We start from the raw sequence: 3546 nt of genomic DNA, 5'->3' as shown, positions 1-3546 counted from the left end.
AATTGCTTTCTTGAGTTTTTAGGAATTCTACCTCTACACTCTATAATTTTTTTTTTCAAGATTATATAGTCGATATTCCTTTTATCCTTTTGGGTATCCTATGAAAATGCATTTGATAATTTCGCTATCATTTGACGAGGAATCAACACATGAGTAGGTGACCACCACTTTCGTAAATGACTCAAGTTTAGCTTCCTACCAATTCATAATTTATGGGGTATAAGCTCTACAGCCTTAGAAAGAACCATATTTAGGATATATATGGCAGTGCAAATTGCTTCTCCCAAGATTTTTTTTGGAAAAAATTGCATGTGCTAACATGGACCTTGTTATATCCATTAAGGTTATATTCATTCATTTTGCTACACCATTCTATTGTGGTGTATAAAGCATAGTTGTACGAGGAGTTATATTATTACCAATGCAGAGGGTTTTAAATTTATCAAAATTATATTCATCTCCTCTATCAAATTTAATAACTTAGATTTTTTCTTCTAGTAATCCTTTAACTTCATTTTTATATGCCTTAAGCTTTTCTAGAGCTTAAGATTTCTTAAAGATTAGGTATATGTATCCATATCTTGAGTAGTCATCTATAAATATGATGAAATATAATTTATTTTCATGTATTTCTAATGTTAAGGGTCCACAAATATCTGTGTGTACCAAAACTAATAAGTCACACGACCTATTTTCTTTATGAAAAGGTTTTGTAGTCATTTTACTTGATATACATGGTAATAATCGCATGCCAATTATTCTTTTCATTTTATTGACATTTACATGCCCTAATCTAAAATGTCATAAATATGCATCAACATTAAATGCATAATCAATATAACCAAAAATATTTATTGCATTATTTATAGAAGGAGTTACATTTAGACAAAAGAGACCATAGTTAGCATCATAGTGACCCCTGAGCTTCACTTTTTCATCTTTTTCAATAGTGACCTTGTCACCTCAAAAGCGGATTTTGAAGCCCATTTTAGCAAAATCTCTCACTGCTAAAAGATTCATTCTCATGAAAAGTACATAAAGTACATTTATTAGTATGAAGCTGGTCCCTTCTACCTGAAGCCTATAGGTTCATATTTTGATTACATTACTATAGGTGTTATTTCCCATATACACCTTATAATCTTCAGGCTTCAACTCCTTCATCTTCACAAGTCTTTCATTTGTCTTAGACACATGTCGCGCCACCCCTGAATCAATCACTACCTTGGGAGATCACTAACTATGATCAATGATTCAGATACAGTGAATACTAATTCTCATTTTTTATTTACTTGCTTTTCTAGATTCTCTTTTTTGGTTTTATTTGGGCAATTATTCTTGAAATGCCCAACTTTTTTGCAAGAAAAACATGCTCCTCTGGTTGTAGTCTTGGAGTTTTTTGTTTGCACTGGACACTTCTGATTGAACTTATTCTTTTTAAAGTTCTTGAAGAATGTGCCTTTAGGCTTGAACTTGTGAGAGGTTTCCAAAAAAATTCTTAGAAAGGTTTTCAGACAAGGTGATCGGTGGTTGCCACACGACCTTAGATAATGAGGCTTCCACCGGTGAGGATTTTGAGGGCTGAAAAAAAAATCCGGCCAACCTGTGCTTGGTAACAACGACCCGATAGCACCTCTAGCTACAAATCTGACAGGGTTCTGTGCCTCTATTGTTTTTTTTTTTTCGTTTTTCTCTTTTTCCCGTTTCAACGGCTTTAGCCGATACCTTTGCAGGTGTTTTCTGACGGATCAAGCCCCTCAGCAGAGAGAGAGGAAAGAGGGAGCCAAACCCTTTTCCTCTTATCCCTTTTTTTTCTTTTTTCGGCACTGCGACCATTGAGAAACCGGGTGATCACCACCGGTGGTATTTTTTTTTCACTTTCTCTATCTGGAAAAAACAAAAAACCCGAAGAGGGCCAAACCCTCTTCATGTTTTTTTTTGAGTTTACGCAAAACGGGAACGCTTGGTTCACCGATTTGTCTAAATCAGAAAATAAAACTGACATCTTGTTTTTTATTTTTTATTTTTCTTTATGTGCTTTTTTTTTGGCAATGAGTCGTTGCTATCACCAACATTCGATTCTTGTGTCAACACGCCTGCATGCACAGGCTGCTTTCAACACTGTAAGGGACCTGTCGAACCTGACTCTGATACCAATGTAAGGACCTATATGCACGAATGCAGAATTGCAACTGAGGTAAAGATGTCGCTGTTACGCTCAAAATTGCGAGGGGTTTCATACTCTCAACCCTTTCACAATTTGAATGCCTTTAGTAATTGTAATTGAATGCCTTTAGTAACTGTAATCGTTACTTTGGTATGACTTTATATATATATATATATATATATATATATATATATATATATATATATATATATATATATATATATATATATATATATATATATATATATATACATATATATATATATATACTATACCCTTTTCACTGCATATATAGTTGTGTAAAGAGTTCAAGTTTGAGTCACACTCTTGGGTGAAATCTCATCATCCCGCAAGCGACACGTCTCTTTGCATTTGAGCATTGTGACTATTGGAATGACCCCCAATAATCACCTTATGGAAAATGATATCTTTTTGGTCCATTACATTGATGCAATCTATCTACCATTGCATTTCCCTTTACTTTTACTAATTAATTTAATTAGTTTTGCATTTGGTTTGTAAGTTTCTGAAAATTTTCATTTAGTAGACAAGTTTTTCTCTTAATTTCAAAAATGAGTCTCACATCTCCGAATATCCTGGTACAAGCCTTTGCCTTCTTGAAAACTGCCAATCAAATGCCTACCTTTAGGGATGGCTGTGGATCGGGGGACAATGGGGCTCTGCCCCACCTCGCCCCGTTTGGATCGGGGATGAAGGGCATGAAACAGGGATGAAGGCGAGGATGAAGGTTAAAATCTATCCCCGTGCGAAGATGGAGGCGGGGATGAATTTACACTTTTCCTCGCACCGCCCCGTCCCCCTCCCTGCCCCATCCCCAATCCTTTAAGGGATGACTATAGACTAAGGGGAAATGGGGCCCCGCCCTGCCTCGCCCCCGTTTGGACCGGGGATGGAGGACATGAAACGGAGATGGAGGCGGGGGTGGAGGTTAAAATCCATCCCTGTGCAGGGATGAAGGTTCAGATTTTGAAATGGGGCGGGGGTGGAGACCTTGTCCCCCGCCCCCGTCCACGGCCATCCCTACCTACCTTCAACATTATCTATTAATTAAGGTTAAATCGTTTGTCAATTTACAGTACTAACTTTCATAATTAAATGTTGAAGATATATGCCCATTTTCTTTTGATACGGGGTTGAATGCGTTTTTCAATTTCAGAGGACAACACAAGGAATAAAAAAAAATTAGCGATTTTTTAGATGACGAAGGCCCATATAATATTTGACAGTTTTGAGGAAAAAAATTGCCTGTTTCAGTAATTTCAGAAAGTATTTTCCTAATATTTTCAAAGGGAAAAACTCGAAGAGTAAAACCGCTTCCGATGTGTTTGTTTTATATGAAATCCCCAAGGAAGCATCAC

This window comes from Nuphar pumila, chromosome 16, assembly GCF_984573655.1.
Source record: "Nuphar pumila chromosome 16, dmNupPumi1.hap1.1, whole genome shotgun sequence".
NCBI lineage: Eukaryota > Viridiplantae > Streptophyta > Magnoliopsida > Nymphaeales > Nymphaeaceae > Nuphar > Nuphar pumila.
This window is presented reverse-complemented; position numbering follows the sequence as displayed.